Genomic DNA, 20,489 nt, shown 5'->3' on the forward strand with positions numbered 1-20,489 from the left:
AGACTCCATCTCAAAAAAATAAAAATAAAAATAAAAATAATTTAAAAGACAGGGCCATGAACACAAAACAACTGTGTCTCCATCTGCAGAGAAGCACTGAGTATCTGGACATTGTTTAGTGTCCTTTTTAACCTTATAATTAAATTCCACACTTCCCCTGCTATTGTTTAAAGTATTTAGCACTCAACCAAATGTATTTTTATTGGCTATTAGTACTAAAGTAGTTACTATCTTATCAAAAGCCTATTAACAAAAGCCAAGGCACAATTTTTTCCCATGCAGTCTCTGGCTTTGATTTTTAAAAAAAAATTTTTTAGACATATTCATGTAGAAAAGTTACAGAATACGGATGAACAGAAAAACAGTTTTTTTTAATCTCACCACCTAGAGAAAAGAGCATCTCCCATGTACACTTCCAGTCTTCATTTTCATCTTAAACAAGAATATTTTACTTCAAAAATGTCACCCAAACAGACTTGTGTCTACAAAGGTGAGCTTCTGAGAAACCAACTTCCCTTGTGCAGCAGCAGACTCTGCTTTAGAGGGAAGGAAGCGGCTCACATCCTGACTAACAGGGGGTCATTGTTACTCTCTCAGAATTGGCATAATGCCTTCTTCTTCAGCCAGAAAGACAATTATGTGACAGAAAATCTAAGAGGTGGGCCTGCCTTAGGGGAAAGTGGCTTAAAAGCAAATTTGACTCACATAAAGAGAGTGCTAGGTATTTTCCTTGCTTGCTTTCTCTGTAATTGTTACAACCCAGAAAGACATGGGTTTGAGTCCCAGTTATTCCTTACAAGCCAGGTAACCTTGGATAAGTTACTAAAGTCCTTCTCTGCTACAGTTTCCTCATTTGTTAAATAGGAACAATAATAGTACCAACTTGACTGAGTTCTTGCAAAGACCAGCAAGTTATGTAGGGGCCAAGGGAGAGCTTTCCCCGTGGCCCTCAGAAGGTTTGCTGAAAAACCAACTCAAAAAAGGTAGACTAATTGGAGAAAAGACATTCAAATTTATTTAACGGGAATACACAAGAGCCTTCAGAATGAAGACCAAAACACGCAGGGGAAATTGTCATTTTTATGCTTAGGTTCAACAAAGTATGGCCAGCTGTATAGGAACATGACTGGACAAAAAGGGTAAGATCTAATGGCCGGAGTGGGGAAACCCAGCAAGGCCTGTCCGTCTAGATTCTTCTTGTCGTCTCTGAGCACGCATTCCTTCCTTCTGGGTGTGGGACAGGACCCTCTCTGGAACCAGGGTCTTATGTCCTACAGTCAAATAAGGGAGGTCAGATAATTTCTTCATGGCCAGTTTTTATACAGAAAGGTGGAGGGAAAGTTAGAGTAAAATTGTAGGTTTTATGACTAGCTTTGGGGAAAGGGGTTCTGGTTTCTATGACCCACCTTCGGGAAGAGGGATTCTAGTTTCTGCGGCTGGCCTCAGTGGCGAAAGGATTAAGAGACAGGAGGGCAGGAGAAGGTCAAAGAAAAACTTCTGTTTCTGAGGTTGCTTTCTGAGGTCTTTGTTTTAGGGTATTGTTTTCTGAGCCCAAACGGTTCAACAGAGTTTTTAGTGCCTGGCCTGCAGTAGTAAAAAGGTTTCAACAAATGTCAGCAGCGTTATTGTGGTTGTGGATCAGTATGAGGATTATATGAGATACTCTATTTGAAACTCCTGCCACACTTAGGAATTAGTATTTCAATAATTAGCATTACAGGGAGGGTTTGTTCTTAACTACTCACCTTTTCACTTGGCCACACTCCCTGTTTTTTTCTTCTAGTCCACTGCTATCTGGTAGCAGTTTCTGTGATGATAAAAATGGTCAATTATCCGTGCTGTCCAACATGGTAGACGCTAGTCACATGTGGCTGTTGAGCTCTTGAAATGTGGCTAGTGCAACTTAGGAACTGAATTTTTCATTTCAATTTTAATTAATTTCAATAGTCCACCTAGTCCCTTGATTTCTGTCTGCTTCTATCCCTGTCTAATCACCCATATTTCCTTTAGGCATAAAGTAGATTCATCTATAGGGACTTCGGTCAATCTCTACTCATTTACGCTAAGTTTTGAATAATGTTTTCTACATAGCACTTTATTGATAAATGATACATACAATCCTACCATTAAGAAATCAGAAACAGACCTGGCACAGTGGCTTATACCTGTAATCCCAACACTTTGGGAGGCCGAGGCAGGTGGATCTCTTGAGGTCAGGAGTTCAAGACCAGCCTGACCAACATGGTGAAACCCCATCTCTAATAAAAATACAAAAAACTCCTATGGGCATGGTGGTGAGCGCCTGTAGTCCCAGTTACTTGGGAGGCTGAGGCACGAGAATCGCTTGAACCTGGAAGGCGAAGGTTGCAATGAGCCAAGATCATGCCACTGCACTCCAGCCTGGGTGACAGAGTGTGATCTTGTCTCAAAAAAATTAAAATTAACAAAAAATTAAAAAGACAAAAAAGAATTCAGAAACAAATTGGATGTGTTTCCAGCATCAAGCTTCTCCACCAAGTCTGCCTTTCCTTTTATTAAGCACTTTGCAAATTTGAATGCAAGTAACTGAATAACCTTAAGAAAACCATTTGGCAGATTAGTTTAAAAGGCTGCGGCCAGGTGCAGTGGTTCAAGCCTGTAGTCCCAGCACTTTGGGAGCCTGAGGTGGGCAGATCATGAGGTCAGGAGATCAAGACCATCCTGGCTAACACGGTGAAACCCCGTCTCTACTAAAAATACAAAAAATTAGCCGGGCATGGTGGTGGGCGCCTGTAGTCCCAGCTACATTGGGAGGCTGAGGCAGGAGGATGGCGTGAACCCGGGAGGTGGAGCTTGCAGCGAGCCGAGATCGCACCACGGCATTCCAGCCTGGGTGACAGAGCAAGACTCCATCTCAAAAAAAAAAAAAAAGGCTGCTTTACACATCTGGAATGGAAAGGGGGTACTTGCTATCAAATGCCCTCCTTCACAAAATACAGCAGGGTAATTGTTGATCTGCTTCAATCTGTGTCTCCCTGCTCCAATCTGTGTCTCTCTGTGGGCCCTTGCTCAGAGATGCCACGTGGTGTCTGAACTTGACCAGACTCCCTGAGGGCAGCCACCAGTTTCTTCAGAGGCAGCAGCTGTGGGATTGAGCCCCAGAAGTGAGTTTACACTCCCTTTTCCAGGGCTTAGGATCTCTGCTTCTCTTCCCTCTGTGATAAAGCCAATTTCAACTTCAGGGTCAGGTAATCACTTGACACGTCTATCAAGGAAAAGCAATAAAACCCTAAACAATTTTGCATTAGATCATACTAGCTCTGTCTTCTCTCCCAGGGAAAGGCTGCCACCTGCTGTAAAACATCAGCACTGGGCTTTTCCAAGGTCACTGAACAACCACTTCCTCCCATACAAAATTAACGAAAGCACAACCACACTTGCCTTCGCCTCTGCATGTCAAGAGTGTAAAGAGGAGGGCAAACCAGGAGGCACTGATGTAGAACAAGAGGCAAACTCATCCATATGAATGGTGCCCAGAAGGAACTGGCATAGCCATAACTCTGAATACAAGAGCAGCCTCTCTTCAGCAATTAGCAACAAGGTATCACAAATTAGCTAATTCATAGTAACCTTTAGGAAATCTCCCATGACAGCCTCATTATTTCCTCCATCCTTCTAGTTCTGTGTACCTTTATGTATTCTCCACACCCCTAGCAAGACAGGCAGGTGAAAGGATTTGAGGAGAATAAAAACTGATCATTTTCAGGACAGCATTCCTGAGCCTTGTTCCTGATTTCCTACAAAAATCCCAAGTTGCAGCCAGGCGCAGTGGCCCATGCCTGTAATCCCAGCACTTTGGGAAGCCGAGGCAGGCGGATCACCTGAGGTCAGGAGTTTGAGACAACCCTGGCCAACATGGAGAAACCCCGTCGCTACTAAAAATACAAAAATTAGCCAGGTGTGGTGGCGCATGCCTGTAGTCCCAGCTACTTGGGAGGCTGAGGCAGAATTGCTTGAACCTGGGAGGTGGAGGTTGCAGTGAGCTGAGATCGCACCATTGCACTCCAGCCTGGGCAACAAGAGCGAAACTCCATCTTAAAAATATATATATATATTCCCAGGTTGCTCCTTGGGATTTTTGCAGGAGGCCAAAAATGGGAGCAGGCCTAGCACCGTGTCTATCTCATTGCATAAAAGCTTGAATTGTTTGTTTGTTCTGTCTTTGGTGGGGACAATGTGCCCAAGAAAAGGAAGAACATTTCCCAAACTCAGAAAAAAGAAAGCAAAGGCATTTGGGACATGCCACCCCAAAATATGCTACTTTGGTATACTAATTATTTGAAGCTGAAGATACTTGAAAGACAGCAAATGCAGGGAGAGGCTTTCTCTGAACTCTCCCTTACCTGCCTGAAGACAGATCCTCCAAAATGAACTCAGTTGTCATTAATTCCCCTCTCTGGTAGGTTAATCAACCAGGAAGATTGACTATTACAACAGGACAGAAGATTAGAAGTGGACACCACTTCTATTACATCTATAATAGAATATAATAGTTTGCTACAAACGATTCCATCTCCCTAAGGGCTCATTCTTTCCCCCAAATTATTTACCCTCTCCTAAGTTGTCCGTATCCCTCTTCTTCTTTCCCCTACGAAGACAGTATAAGCTCCCAAATCTCACCACTTTTTTGGGTATTCATTTTTTTTTCTCTTGTGATGCCCCATCCATGCAATAAATTTGTATACCTTTTCTCCGGTTAATCTGCGTATTGTCAGTTTGTTTCACAGACTCAAATTTTAAACCTAGGAGGGTAGAGGAAAAGTCTTTCCCTCCCCTGTAAAAGCAAGAATGAGGTGCTAGTATAGGGCCCATCATTTTATGCCCCAGAGCCTCCTCTTCCTTCTCCATTCTCCACTCCCACCCTGAGACCATTCACCATCCATCAGCTACTGTGGTCTACCCCCCAACACAACTTTTAAGAGTAGGTTTTGCTTACCATTATCTTCCTGCAAAGGGTACTCACGACTCTAAACTCCTCTCCCTGAATTGTGCCGTTGTATCTGGGAATTTATCAAACTTCAAGAATTCCTTAGGGATTCCAATGTTGAGTAAACTCAAATATAAACAAGCTGACATTTACAACTAAATATCCAATATCCAAAAAGTTTACAATATAAGAAAAATAAGGCCAAACACCAATAACTTCTAAGCAAAAATAGCCGAAAGACAAATGCCTTGCTGCCTGGTTTTTAGCCTTGTAGAATCCGTGGCATTGTTATGGTTGATACAATTGTAAAATATCTGCAAAACATTTGCCAGCCTCTTGATGAAACTGAGTTATTTTCTTCACTGTAAACCACGGGAGAGCCCCAGATTGCCACTCCAACATCTCCTACCTGTATTCACAAACAGGAAGATGTAGGCTATGAAAGCAGGAAAGGACAAGAATATTTTAGTTGGTGTAAGAGAAGGCTTTTTAAAAGTTGCCTCAACAGCCAAAGAAATGAAATGAAGCCTTGTATTATCTGATCCTTCTACACATTTGTGTGTGTGTGTGTGTGTAGTTTTTCAAATAACTTTTTTTTTTTTTTGAGGTGGAATCTCACTCTTGTCACCCAGACTGGAGTACAATGGCGCGATCTCAGCTCACTGCAACCTCCGCCTTCCAGTTTCAAGCGATTCTCCTGCCTCAGCCTCCCGAGTAGCTGGGATTACAGCCGCCTGCCACCACACCTGGCTAATTTTTGTATTTTTAATAGAGACAGGGTTTCACCATGTTGCCCAGGCTGGTCTCGAACTCCTGACCTTGTGATCTGCCCGCCTCGGCCTCCCAAAGTGTTGGGATTACAGGCATGAGCCACGGTGCCCAGCCTCAAGTAACTTTTAAGGCAACATTTTATTTAAAATTCTGCCTCTTTAACTTTCATTTTTTTTTGCTTCTATAGTTTTTTATTTGCATTCATTTAACACACAATTTTATAATTTACACATTTTTAATGTCTTGAATTATTCCTTTGAGTTGTTATATAAAAATTTACCTAGTTGTTGAAGATTTAGTTTCCTATGTTTTTCATTTTAGTTCATACTGAAATAAATATGTTTGTGGAAAGTGCTTTTCTCCTTACTGCAAGTTAATCTATAATCCATTACAGTGAAGAGCATGTGGCAATGCTCAGCAAATATTATAATTTTGTATAATAAATTATCAAGAATGAGAATATGGGGTAAAACAAACATTGAAACAATTCTGGTGTAAAAAAAAACATCTTGATACAGATTACTAAATAGCTTTCTAAAATAATTCTACTTATTTGCTATGTCAACAGATAAGTTGTTTAACACATTATTTCCATCGATATATCTTTTTAAATCTTATTAATTAAGAAGAGATTAAGGTATGACAAGAATACTGGTTAAATCAAAGGACATAGAGAGTATGAATGAATATGGAGAGTGTGGGTCACATTTTCAATTTTTTTTTTTTTTTTTTTTTTTGAGACATAGTTTCGCTCTTGTCTCCCAGGCTAGAGTGCAATGGTGCGATCTTGGCTCACTGCAACATCCACCTCCCAGATTCAAGCAATTCTCCTGCCTCAGCCTCCCGAGTAGCTGGGATTACAGGCGCCTACCACCATGCCCAGCTAATTTTTGTATTTTTAGTAGAGACGGGTTTCGCCATGTTGGCCAGGATGCTCTCGAACTCCTGACCTCAGGTGATCCACCTGCCTTGGCCTCCCAAAGTGCTGGGATTATAGGCATGAGCCACCTTGCCCAACCTCAACTGTTTTTAAAATCTTGACTATAGTTTAATTTTTCATTTAAGTCCGCATTCTAACTTGCAGGGCAGAACATGTAATGGGATCAGTTAACCATCCCAATTTGAACATCTTAAATCTTGGATCAGTTTTAGCCCAAAGGACCAAAGTGGATTTGAATTTGTTATAAGGTGAATTTCCAGCTAGCAGGGAAGGACAAGAGGCCACAGAACTTGGCCATTCAAGGTGTGGTTTGCAGACCAGCTGCGCCAGCACCACCTGGAAGCTTGTTATTAGGTTGGTGCAAAAGTTATTGTGGTTTTTGCCATCAAAACCGCAATTACTTTTGCACCAGCCTAATAGAAATGCACAGTCTTGGGCTTCAGCCCAGAGCAACTGAATCTTAATCTGCATTTCAACAAGAGCTCCAGGTGCTTCTTATGCACATTGAGTTGGAGAAGCCACCTTCTAGACAGTGAAAATTGCTACTGCCAGTTGTCTAAGGGCTTTAGTAGAAAAGATAGTTCACCGTGAATATTAAAACATTAATCTAAAGGTAACAAAAAACCTTCTATAATTTTAATTTGGCTGGTTCTTTTGAAACCATTCTTTATAGTATAGTTCGGCTTTTAAAAAAGTCAAATATAGGCCGGGTGCGGTGGCTCACGTCTGTAATCCCAGCACTTTGGGATACTGAGGCAGGAGAATCGCTTGAACCCAGGAGGTAGAGGTTGCAGTGAGCTGAGATCACACCATTGCACTCCAGCTTGGGCAACAAGAACGAAACTCCGTCTCAAAAAAAAAAAAGTCAAATATATTATGGAGAGTTTTAATACAAGCTTCTTTTATTTAAACCATCCTAGCAGATAATGGATTATCTGATTTCTAAAACCAAGCTCCTCAGGACCTAGAAGAGAAAGCTTGGCAGATCAGGAACAAGAAAGTCTGGGGAAGGATGGGTATATGTGAATAGGCACAAAGTGGGCATGAAGATTACATGGTAATGCCTACCAGCAAGCACCATCTACCACCAAAGAGGCACTAAACAACCAGAAGTCAAAATGACACGGCTGGTTGACTTCAGCTAGCTTTCATCATCAGCATCTAGTGCTAATATGTTATATACAAACAGTGTACATGGCCGGGCATGGTCGCTCACGTCTGTAATCCCAGCACTTTGGGAGGCCAAGGCGGGCAGATCATTTGAGGTCAGGATTTTGGGACCAGCCTGACCAACATGGTGAAACCCCATCTCTACCGGAATACAAAAATTAGCCAGGCATGGTGGCAGGCACTTGTAATCTCAACTACTTGGGAGGCTGAGGCAGGAGAATTGATTGAATCCAGGTGACAGAGGTTGCAGTGAGCTGAGATCATGCCACTGCACTTCAGCCTGGGTGACAGAGCAAGACTCCCTTTCAATAATAATAATAAATAAAAATAAACAGCGTACCATCATGGCAGAGTGCAGGGTATGAAAGGTCTTAAAAACATGGGCTCTTGGGAAGTTGAGGCTGCAGTGAGCTGTGATTGCACCACTACACTGTAGCCTGGATGACAGAGTGAGACCCTGTCTCAAAAAACAAACAAAAAAAGGGGCTCTCTATGGGGTCAGCTGAAACATTAGTTGAAACTGCACCACAGCCCAACTTCTGCCTCTGTCCAATTTTGCCTCTGCTCCATCCCTTCCACAGGTGTTAATCCCAAGAGCAACCCCTAATATGTTTTCTACATGATAATCTCCTTGGAGTCTATTTCTCAACTGACAATGCCAAGTGTTAATAATGATGTGGTACAATTGTTTACAACTGTTAACTCACATACATTGTTGGTGGGAATGTAACTTCGTATAACCATTTTAGAAAACTGAAAGAATCTACTAACACTGAATATAGGAATACCCATGATCTGGTGGTGCAACTCCTATAACAGAAATGCAGACATATGTGCAGCAAAATACTTGTTTAAGAATGATCATAGCAGCATTATTTTCTTTCTTTTATGCTTTTTTTTGTTTTTTTTTTTTTTTGAGATGTCCAGGCTGGAGTGCAATGGCTTGATCTCTGCCTCCCAGGTTCAAGCCATTCTTCTGTCTTAGCCTCCTGAGTAGCTGGGATTACAGGTGTGCACCACCACACCCTGCTAATTAGTAGAGACGGGGTTTCACCATGTTGGTCAGGCTGGTCGCGAACTACTGACCTCATGATCTGCCCGCCTCGGCCTCCCAAAGTGTTGGGATTACAGGCGTGAACCACTGCACCTGGCTGCAGCACTATTTTCAATGGCTAAAAAAGAAAGCAACCCAAATACCCATTAACAGTAGAGTTAAAATCTATGGTATATTCATACAATGAAATACTCTAGAGAGTCTTCATAGCATATAGATAATCTACATACTAGATTATAGTAAATACGGTATGTATGAACAAACCACTGCTACACATGACAACATGGATAAGTCTGACAAACATAATGTTGAGTAAAGTGAGCCAAACACCAAACAATGTGATACCATTTATATATGTAAAGTTTGTAATGCAATTCTATGTACATAAAGTTCAAAAATAGGAAAAACTGATTCAAACTGATAGAAGTCAAGATAGTGCTTAACTTTGAGTAGTGACTGCAAGAAGATGAAAAGGGGGCTTCTAGAGTGTGGTAATATTCTATTTCTTAATATGGGATGTGGTTATATGAGTGTTTTCATTTTGTGAAAATTATTTGAGCAATATAGATATATTTTTAGACAGGGTCTTACTCTGTTACCCAGGCTGGAGTGCAGTGGTGCAATCGTAGCTCATTGTAGTCTCAAACTCCTGGAACTCAAGGGATCCTCCCACCTAGGCCTCCCAAAGTGCTAGGATTACATGCATCTGGCTGAGCCATATATTTTAATGTATATATTACACATCAATAAAATGGCCTTACCTGTTAGAGAAACATTAAAATATTAATGAATGAAATGGTATGATACTTGAGATTTTCTTAGAAAACTTCAGAAAAATAATTAGGCATGGGATAGATGAAACAAAAATATAGACTGCTAATAATTCTTCAAGCTGTGTGATAGTTACATGAAAGTTCACTATTCTACTCTCTCTACTTTTGTGTTTTGGAAGAATGTTTTTATAATAAAAAGTTACAAAAAAAACCCCACAGGTACAATTTTAGTCTTAGGTAGAAAAGGACATAAAACCCAAAAGTCAAAAATGAAAAAAATGTTGATGGCTTTAGCATCCATTCCAGCTCCCTTCCTCCCTGCCTTCCATTGTAAAGGCTACAAAGTGAAATGTTGGCATTGCTAGCCCCCTGGCACTGAGCCTGTCCATATGACCCTTAATGCTAGTTAATGAGATTTAGGCAGAAATATATTCTGCCTACATACATAAGCAATACAAATCAAAATCACAATGAAGTGCCATCCATTTTTCACCTATTAGATTGATAATGATAAAAAATTTGTCACTCCCAACTGTTGTTGACAGTTTGAAGACACATTCTTCTACACTATTGGTGGAAATATAAGTTCATATAAAATCCCTTGGAAGAGTAATTTGGAAGTATCTATCAAAATTCTCCTGAAAGCAACAGCAACATTTGAATGGTAAGAGCAAGAATGGAAAGGAGACAACAGATATGAAGCCTAAGTAGAGTCTAATTTAATTAATTTGTTGACTGAATATGGAGGAAAGGGTCAAACATTACTAGGGGCATTCATAGAAATAAGGAAGTCATACGCACTTGTTCAGGCAAGCACTTAATAATTCAGTTTTTCTGTTACTGCACAATGAAGACAATTTTTTTAATTCTCTCTAGGTCCAGAATCTAGATGTTAATACATATGTTTATATAGAAGATTTGTAATTTCATCAAGTATTAATCTAGGAACTCAAAAGGAAGGAAACAGAATGCCACTTAGCCTTAGCTACAAGTAGGACCTACTCATAAAGAAAACACACTTCAGCTCTCCCTCTCCCTCTCCCTCTCCCCCTCCCCCTCCCCCTCCCTCTCCACGGTCTCCCTCTCCCTCTCTTTCCACAGTCTCCCTCTGATGCCGAGCTGAAGCTGGACTGTACTGCTGCCATCTCGGCTCACTGCACCCTCCCTGCCTGATTCTCCTGCCTCAGCCTGCTGAGTGCCTGCGATTGCAGGTGCGCGCCGCCACGCCTGACTGGTTTTCGTATTTTTTTGGTGGAGACGGGGTTTCGCTGTGTTGGCCGGGCTGGTCTCCAGCTCCTAACCGCGAGTGATCCGCCAGCCTCAGCCTCCCGAGGTGCTGGGATTGCAGACGGAGTCTGGTTCACTCAGTGCTCAATGGTGCCCAGGCTGGAGTGCAGTGGCGTGATCTCAGCTCGCTACAACCTCCACCTCCCCGCCGCCTGCCTTGGCCTCCCAAAGTGCCGAGATTGCAGCCTCTGCCCGGCTGCCACCCCGTCTGGGAAGTGAGGAGCGTCTCTGCCTGGCCGCCCATCGTCTGGGACGTGAGGAGCCCCTCTGCCTGGCTGCCCAGTCTGGAAAGTGAGGAGCGTCTCTGCCCGGCCGCCATCCCATCTAGGAAGTGAGGAGCACCTCTTCCCGGCCACCATCCCATCTAGGAAGTGAGGAGCGTCTCTGCCCGGCCACCACCCCGTCTGAGAGGTGTACCCAACAGCTCATTGAGAACGGGCCATGATGACAATGGCGGTTTTGTGGAATAGAAAGGGGGGAAAGGTGGGGAAAAGATTGAGAAATCGGATGGTTGCCATGTCTGTGTAGAAAGAAGTAGACATGGGAGACTTTTCATTTTGTTCTGTACCAAGAAAAATTCTTCTGCCTTGGGATCCTGTTGATCTGTGACCTTACCCCCAACCCTGTGCTCTCTGAAACATGTGCTGTGTCCACTCAGGGTTAAATGGATTAAGGGCGGTGCAAGATGTGCTTTGTTAAACAGATGCTTGAAGGCAGCATGCTGGTTAAGAGTCATCACCACTCCCTAATCTCAAGTACCCAGGGACACAAACACTGCGGAAGGCCGCAGGGTCCTCTGCCTAGGAAAACCAGAGACCTTTGTTCACTTGTTTATCTGCTGACCTTCCCTCCACTATTGTCCTATGACCCTGCCAAATCCCCCTCTCCGAGAAACACCCAAGAATGATCAATTAAAAAAAAAAAAAAAGAAAGAAAACACACTTCAAATAGTGGTAAAAGACTTTTTTTTGCCTGGCCAACCGGCAAAGTTTTTTTTTTTTTTTTTGGGACGGAGTCTTGCTCTGTCACCCAGGCTGGAGTACAGTGGCTCGATCTCGGCTCACCGCAACCTCTTCTTCCTCAGTTCAAGTGATTCTCCTGCCTCAGCCTCCCAAGTAGGTGGGACTACAGGCGCCCGCCACAACACCTGGCTAATTTTGTACTTTTAGTAGAGACGAGGTTTCACCATATTGGCCAGGGTGGCCTCAAACTTCTGACCTTGTGATCCGCCCGTCTCAGCCTCCCAAAGTGCTGGGATTACAGGCGTGAGCCACTGCGCCTGGCCAAAGATTTTAAAAAATAACCTAGATTAGCAAAGATGCAGAGAAATGGGTACCGTCATATACTGCTGGTGGGAGTGTGAGTGATTACAACTTTTGGAAGACAATTTTACAGTAGATAGCAAAAACTTTTTAAAAATGTTAGGTCTTTTGATCCAGCAATTCCAACTCTATCTGAAAAGTATATGCAGATATGTTTAAAATAATTTTTTAATCAAAGTAATATATGCATATCGTTGGGTTTTTTTGTTCTGTTTTGTTGTTTTTAGAGAAAAGGTCTGGCTCTGTTGCCCAGGCTAGCTTCAAACTCCTGGGCTCAAGAAATCCTCCCAACTAGCCCCAGCCTCTCCAGCAGCTGGGAAAACAGGCATGCACCCTCATGTCCTGCTTGCACATGGTATTTTTAAAATTAATTATTCTGGAAGATTTAGATGGGAAAGCAGTGTACCTCTGCTCCATTTCTTACCCATACTGCTCTCCAATCTGCCACTTTCAAGAACGTTTTAGCCATTTCATCTACTACTTAGGTCTTTGTGTTTAAATAATTTGCTCATTCAGGCTTTTTCTTGATTTATCAACTTAAGACATTGTCTATAGACATCCTGTTAAAGTAGTTGAGGATTTCACTCTCTTACTCAATCTCCACTTCCTTTCCCCACTTCCTCTCACTATAGCTTTATCATAATCTTTAAATGTCATAAGGCAGGACTTTTTGGTAAAAACAAAAACTTTTTTTCTTAGGGCAAAAGTGTTTTGATTAATTTGGTAATAAGTATTCACATAATTATGACTATGTAAAGATTTCTAAATATCAAAGGGCTAGCAATATTTTTTTCCAAATCTCCAAACATAAAAACATCCAACAACCTAGCAGTTCCATTTTTTCTCAAGACCTTCCTCTCATATCCCTCTAACTCCTCATCTAATCAGGACTGACTGCTCCATAGACTTGGGGCATGGTTGTCATTCTAGGACTTCCCCCTCACTATCCTCTGTGTTAGCTCTCTCATTTCCTGGACTACTTTTTCTTTCTCAGTTTACTCTCCAGTATTCCTGAAATAGACATTTCCTAAGAAAAGGTACATATAGGTAAAATTTTGAGTCCTTGAATCTCTGAAAATGTCTTTTTTTGAGACAGGGTCTTGCGCTGTTGCCCAGACTGGAGTGCAGAGGCACGATTATGGCTCATTGCAGCACCCATCTCCCAGGCTCAGGTGATCCTCCCACCTCAGTCTCCAGTGTAGCCGGGGCTTCAGGTGCACGGCCCACCATGCCTAGCTAATTTTTTTTTTTTGTATTTGTAAAGACACAGTTTTGCCATGTTGCCCAGGCTGGTCTCGAACTGCTGAGCTCAAGCCATTCACCAGCCTTAGCCTCTCAAAGTCCTGGGATTACAGGCATGAGCCACCACACCTGGCCAAAATGTCTTTATTCTATCCTCATACTTTATTGGTGGTTTGGTTGGATCTAAAATTCTTAGCTAAACCTAATTTCTCTTCAGAATATTGAAGATAATAGTCCTTTGCTTTCTAGAATTCAGTGACAATGTTGAGAAGCATGAGGTTATTGTTTCTCCTTTCTTTTGATCTGATCCTTTTTCTTCTCTTTGGAAGCTTTGATGGTGTTTATTCCCAGTGCTGTAGTTTTTTTCTTCTTCATTTTTGTTCGATACTCTCTGGACCTCCTACTGGCTAAACAATAGAATTTCTGATTGATTCTTTAAGTCTCTTACCTTTTTTCTCCAGTGTTCCATCTCTTTGTTTCCTTGTTTGACTTTCTGGGAGATGTCATCAATGTTCTCATGCTTTTCTTTTCTGCTTTTAAATTCAGTGATTGTATTGTAAATTCCCAAATGCTTTTTAAAAATAATTTTCTTCAGTACCCTGCATCATCTTGGTTTCCTCTGAGTTCCGTTTTGGTTCATTTGTTACCTTTGATACTGTGAGCTTTTCCCAATTACCTGGTGATTCTTGGGTTTTTGTTCTTTTTGTATGTGTGTTTACATGACAGAAATAAACTAAAAAGATAGATTGGAAGGCCTTGCTGGAGTGAGGAGGACAGGTCAAATGGTGGGTTTCACTTATGGTGATCGGTTGGTACACCAGTCTTTTTATTGGCCGACTACCAAATGTCAGTACGAGAAAGTAAAGCAACTTAGTTTCTCCATAGAAGAAACTAAATTCTCCCATCTTAAGTTGCATTTTGTGAGCAAGGTGTAGAAATGAGTCTGACCGTCCACCGTTCAGCCAGAACATTTAGGCTGATGCAGCCAAGGTAATTCAGGTTAGATGTCTGTAACATGTATATCTGCATTAAAAAATAGTCTGAAAGTACATATACCAAAATGTTAAACTAGTTATCTCTTAGTTGTGGATTCATGGGTTATTTAAATTCTCTTTTTTTCTTATCTAAATTTTCTAATTTTTCTACAAAATTAACTATTTGATTTTTTAAAGTATTTGAATAAAATCAAACCATAAAAAACACCCAATTTCTTAAATGGACAAAAGATTTCAACAGATATTTCATCAAAGAAGAGATACAGATAGCAAAATAAGTACATGAAAAGATGCACAAAACCTTTTGTAATTAGAGAAAAACAAATGAAAACCACAATGAGATACTACTATATACTCATTAGAATGGCTTTTTTGAAACAACACATATACTACCAAGTGCTGGTAATGGTGTAGAGCAATTTTCATACATTGTTGATGGGAATGCAAAATGGTACCGCCACTTTGGAAAGCAGTTGGCAGTTTTCATGAGGTTAAACACATACCACATGGCCAATAATCCTACTCCTAGATATTTACCAAAGAAAAATGAAAGCATATGTTCATACAAAAAATTGTACGTGAATATTTACAGTAGATTTATTCATAATAGCCAGAACCTGGAAACAACCCAAATATCCTTCAACTGTATGATATTCCTTTGATATTCCATAGTATGAATATCTCCATACTATGGAATACTACTCAACAATGAAAATAAATTAACTATTGATACATATTACAACAATATGAGTAAATCTCAAATGCATTATGTTAAGTGAAAGAAGCCAGACTCAAAAGGCTGTATTCTTTCTAGTTCCATTTATATGACATTCTGGAAAAGCAAAACTATAGGGACATAGGACAGATAGGTGGTTGCCAGGGGTCAGGGACAAAGGGACAAGCTAACAAAAGGACAGTATGAGAGAATTTTTTGAGCGATGGCACTTTCTGTTTCTTGATTATATGACTCTATGCATTTGTGAAAACACATGGTGTCATGTGCTAAAATGAGTGACTTTTACTGTATAGAAATTTTTTGGGCCAGGCGAGGTGGCTCACACCTGTAATCCCAGCACTTTGGGAGGCCGAGGTGGGCGGATCATCTGAGGTCAGGCGTTCAAGATCAGCCTGGCCAACATGGCGAAACCCCGTCTCTACTAAAAAATCCAAAAATTAGCTGGGCATGGTGGCAGGCGCCTGTAATCCCAGTTACTTGGGATGCTGAGGCAGGGAGAATTTCTTGAACCTGGGTGGCAGAAGCTGCAGTGAGACGAGATCACACCACTGCACTCCAGCCTGGGTGACAGAGCGAGGCTCCATCTAAAAAAAAAAAAAAAAAGAAATTTTAAAAAATACAAATATAAAAAACATTGTGTATTAAAATTACAACTTACAAAACTCTTAAATTAGAAGCTAAATATTTCAGAAGGATCCTATGTATGGTTCCTCTAAATAGCAAGATCCCTCTGGCATTAAAATATAATGAAATTTGACTGGGCACGGTGGCTCACGCCTGTAATCTCAGCACTTTGGGAGGCCTAGTCAGGTGGATCATGAGGTCAGGAGTACGAGGCCAGCCTGGCCAACATAGTGAAACCCCGTCTCTACTAAAAATACAAAAATTAGCTGGGTGTGGTGGCACACACCTGCAGTCCCAGCTACTCAGGAGGCTGAGGCAGGAGAATCACTTGAACCTGGGAGGCAGAGGTTATGGTGAGCCGAGATCACGCCACTGCACTCCAGCCTGGGCAACAGAGCGAGACTTCATCTCAAAACAAACAAACAAAGAAACAAACAAACAAAAAATATATTTGAAATTTATAAAATTTATAAAATGTATAAAATTAACTCACACATAAAGATTCTGGCACATATCTATTGTACACTGTCTGAACACTGGCAATGCTGAGCCCATGAAGTCATAAGAACTGCATCTTTATCCTTGGAAAAGATGAGACATTGGTCAAAGAGAACCTGATGTGACAAAGTGAAATTAATACAACTCCATTCCTACTATTCCATTAATTAAACACATATTTATAATTATTTATAAATATTTGTTCGTTGCTTATTATATAAAAGCTTATGACAATGCAGAGAATACAGAGATAAATAATGAATCATATGCAAAGATCTAGTAAGGGAAACTAACCACATAATAAGTCACATAGCCACATTACTAGGCAGGAAATGACTAGTGCTGCATGAGAGGTATGGAGGAGGGATTCAGAGTAGAAGATTACTCTTTCTTAGTAGTGAGGTCAGAGATTGCTGTTTGCACTACACTGCATTTTTAAAAGGGTATTTGAAGAAGAGGTCAAATTTGAATATGCAGAATTGGGCATGTGGGAGCTGGGAAGGAGCCCCGGGAAGGCAATTCAAGCAAAAAAGAAAAAACAAAATGAAACTCATATAATTTTTCTTACAAATAATGGGGAAGTAGCTGTAAACACACTAGCTATTATCCTTATCATCATCATCATTATGTGGACACTATGTGACACATGGGCCACTTTGCCCACCATGTTAATTTGCTCCCAACCTTACTTATTGTACTAGCCATTGTGTTCTTCCAGCAGAATCTTCAGTGTTAGCCCAGAAGTTCTTGGGGTCTAATCACCTGAAACATGATTTTGTTGACTCTATCGCTAAACGTTAAAATGTGTGATTATTCAGTAAAAAATATATATCTTCTGTCACTTTTTTTCCCCATGATTCCTTTGCCATTGTGAATAATATCCTCTTAAAATGCCACATAAGATCATACATCTCTGGTATTCTCATTAATACTAAAATGTATTTTAAATTCTCTTGTTCCTGTATTCAACCAGATAAAAAGGAGGAACAGATCAATTTTCACATGCCCTCTGTAATTGCAATTTTCAGTACTTCAACCATGTCCCTTTATACTCTTTTCTATTTTGCAGGCTAAATAATCACTTTGAGTCAGTTGCCGCAGTGAAACTTGAAACCTGATCATTGAAGAAGCCTGCAAGTTAGCAGAAAACAAGTCATACCAGGATCTGCTGCTCCAGCTGCATATTGAAGATTCAAGTCTGTTTAAAAATACCCTTATGTTTCTAGTTAGTTTCATTGCTATAATATAATTCAAGCCTTAAATAACTTACCAAAGTTGTTTTCTTGAAGAATATTATATATTCATACCTACCTATAACTTCTAGGTGGCTCACCATAATCTTATAAGATTATAGTGATGTGATATATAACTATATAGTGATATGATATATGATATAGTAATGATGTATAACTATAATCTTATAAGACTATAGTGATATGATATACAACACTGCTTAAGCATAATTTGTGGGAAATGACGTGCTGGTTACATGAATTTTCTGGTTAAGCCCTTTTATCTTTCAATCTTGTCACATGATTCAGGATTTTGAGTTGCTTCGTTTCTGAAAATGATGCTGTTATTGAGAGCAGAACCTATGCTGCTAGATGCTGTTTTGATATTATTTTGCTGCTGTTTCATTTGTTGTTGTCATTTGTCTCTATTAAGGGCAGATCCTTTCCCCTTCTCTCTTCTCTCTGTCTCTTCTCTCTCTCTCTCCCTTTTTCTGTCTGCTTTATGTATGTGTGTGTGTGTGTGTGTGTATAATTGAGGTGCCAATTAATGCAAGTTAATCGGGTTCTGATTAACTTGGGGTTTTACTATTAGCAGGCCAAATTACCTCACCCCTAGAAACACCTGGAATATATTCCCTTCTTTTTCTTGTCCCAGTCACTATTCCTTCTTAATGAAAACAAAACAAAACTTATTCACAAAGCCATGTCTCCCAACTACTTGTGAAAACCCATTGTTAACAGCTATCAAAAGCCCATTTATACTTAAATTTGCCAAGTTGATATTTGGTAGTTCTGAATATATAAAACCCCTTTGGTTATCAAGAGAGAATACAGCCTATATTAGTTTGTTCTCATGCTGCTATGAAGAAATGCCGGAGACTGGGTAATTTACAAAGGAAAGAGGTTTAAGTGACTCACAGTTCCACAGGGCTGGGGAGGCCTCAGAAAACTTACAATCATGGTGAAGGGGGAAGCAAACACGTCCTTCTTCACATGGCAGCAGGAAAGAGAAGAATGAGAGCCAAGTGAAGGGGGAAGTCTCTTATAAAATTATCAGATCTCGTGAGAACTTACTACCATCAGAATAGCATGGGGGAAAATGTCCCCACGATTCAATTACCTCCTACTGGGTCCCTCCCACGACATGTGGGGATTATGGGAACTACAATTCAAGATGAGACTTGGGTGGGGACACAGCCAAACCACATCACAGCCTATAAGGTATGAAGAAATAGGGCAGATCTAACAATGATTTGCACAGTCCTAAGCCCTAGACAGTGGGGGAAATTGTTGGCATACCAAAAAGTCACCACTACCACCATTAATTTATTCAGCAAATTTGTAAAAAGTCTACTATGTGCAAATCACTATACTAAGGGCCATAAAGAGGACAAGGCATGATCTAGTAGTTTAATATGGAGACTAATAGTTTGAGCAGAGCTAGTATGTCACACATGCCATGTTCATGGTTCAGGAAATAATATGACAATTCAAAGGAGGATGATGTCACTTCTGGGTATGTGATAAAGGAAAATTTTGTAAAAGAGATGATGTCTGAGCTGATCCTTGAAGAAGGTGTAAGAGTTTAGTAAGCAGAGTTGACAGAGTCCAGTGAAAACAAAGAGGCAGGAAAGCCCAAGTCTGTTCAGGGGCTGTGAGGAAAGATGCGTGAACGAGAAAAATGACAAAAAGGGTTAGAAAGGCAGGTAGGATTCAATCAGGGAAAACTACTCCCAGCTAGATTTTGAACCTTATTCCAAATAAATGAACAGTTTTGACCAAAGCCCTGGTCAAAGGCTCAGACTTTTTATCAGATAGATTTGAGCTCCAATCCTGATTCTACTTACTATTTATGACCTTGAGCAAGTCACCTACCTTACCTCTCTAAGCCTCAGGTTGATCACCTCTATCTCACAGGGCTGCTATCAGGTTTAAGTGTAACTGGGATATGAAACACTCACTCATTCTGAAAATATTTACTGACCCTTCACTGTATATGTCCCAGACACTGAGCTTTGTAGTGCTAATACAGAGATAAAGGTAGAAACCCTTCCTTCAAGGAACACATGAGCCAATGCGTAAGGCAGATAAGTAAACAGAAAACTACAATACAGTATGAGTAAGCACACGGGCAGAGGTGTTCAATAACTCAGATCAGGGGTGGGGGTGGTAAAGAAAACTGACCAGAGGAGGTACTCCCTGAGGCATCTCAAAGGATCCTTTGAAGAGGGATAGAAATAGAACTTACTTTCTAAGGTCTGATTATTTTTATTAGCCTTTACATTAACATGCAGTTTCTAGCAGAAACAAACATTTAAAACTCTAAATAAATTTTTGTTGTTATTGTTATTCACTTTCATCTGTCTGGTTAATTGTTTTTGTCTTATTTCAAAGTCAGAAAAATAGAGATGGAGTAGGAGAGAGTACCCTATTTCTCAGGTGACTAAAGAGTAGAAGAAAAGAGTCCATTTGCAATCATGATAGCAGTGGAAGAGCCAAATCCCTGGGACATGTGATAAAATGAAGGAATTAAAGGGAAGTTAGCTTAACACGAAGTAGGAAATCCAGGTTCTCATTTGCAGGAGATCTGTTACAGACATTTGTTGGGTTTACAACCCATATTTATTTCCTCTTTTGAGACAGGGTCACAGTTTTGTTTTGTTTGAATCTTTACCTATTTTTATTATACGTGTTCTGGTGAAGCTGACTCCATTTGACTCTGGCTTCATGAGTTGGCTGTGATTCAGGCTTGGCCAATTAGAGTCTCACACTGGCCACGGTGATTGGATCAGAGATGAAGGCATGCTCCAATTAGAGCCAGTCAGAGGCAATGTGGGACTTTTGCTGAACTCCTAAGACAAGTATGCCTTGACTTCTAC

General features: G+C 40.7%; 1 long non-coding RNA gene across 1 annotated transcript in view; it reads left to right on the forward strand.

The window, feature by feature from the left end:
• LOC134807899 (uncharacterized) overlaps positions 1–19,959 on the forward strand; it is a 57,241-nt gene extending 37,282 nt beyond the window's left edge. The window contains exon 4 of the long non-coding RNA XR_010149484.1: positions 17,448–19,959. This is a non-coding gene — a long non-coding RNA (uncharacterized LOC134807899). The remainder of the gene's footprint in view (positions 1–17,447) is intronic.
• Positions 19,960–20,489: the final 530 nt, after the last annotated feature.

Source organism: Pan troglodytes, chromosome 12 (genome assembly GCF_028858775.2).
Source record: "Pan troglodytes isolate AG18354 chromosome 12, NHGRI_mPanTro3-v2.0_pri, whole genome shotgun sequence".
Taxonomy (NCBI): domain Eukaryota; kingdom Metazoa; phylum Chordata; class Mammalia; order Primates; family Hominidae; genus Pan; species Pan troglodytes.